The sequence below is a fragment of the Cheilinus undulatus genome, linkage group 8, assembly GCF_018320785.1.
Source record: "Cheilinus undulatus linkage group 8, ASM1832078v1, whole genome shotgun sequence".
Lineage (NCBI taxonomy): Eukaryota > Metazoa > Chordata > Actinopteri > Labriformes > Labridae > Cheilinus > Cheilinus undulatus.
The window spans coordinates 52181214-52181655 of record NC_054872.1 but is presented as its reverse complement, the minus strand read 5'-3'; positions in this window follow the sequence as shown (position 1 = coordinate 52181655).

The window sequence follows — 442 nt, the reverse complement described above, 5'->3', positions numbered from 1 at the left end:
CCATCCATTAACCAACCATCCATCCATCCATGCATCCATCCATACATCCATGCATCCATCATCCATCCATTAACCAACCATCCATCCATCCATGCATCCATCCATACATCTAGCCATCCATCCATCCATTCATCCATGCATCCAACCATCCATCCATCTAGCCATCCATCCATCCATGCATCCATCCATGCATCCATCCATCCATACATCTAGCCATCCATCCATCCATCCATGCATCCATCATCCATCCATTAACCAACCATCCATCCATCCATGCATCCATCCATACATCTAGCCATCCATCCATCCATTCATCCATGCATCCAACCATCCATCCATCTAGCCATCCATCCATCCATGCATCCATCCATGCAGCTGTCCTTCCATCCATCAATCCATCGATCCATGCATCTATCCATATATCCATGCATCCATCCATCCA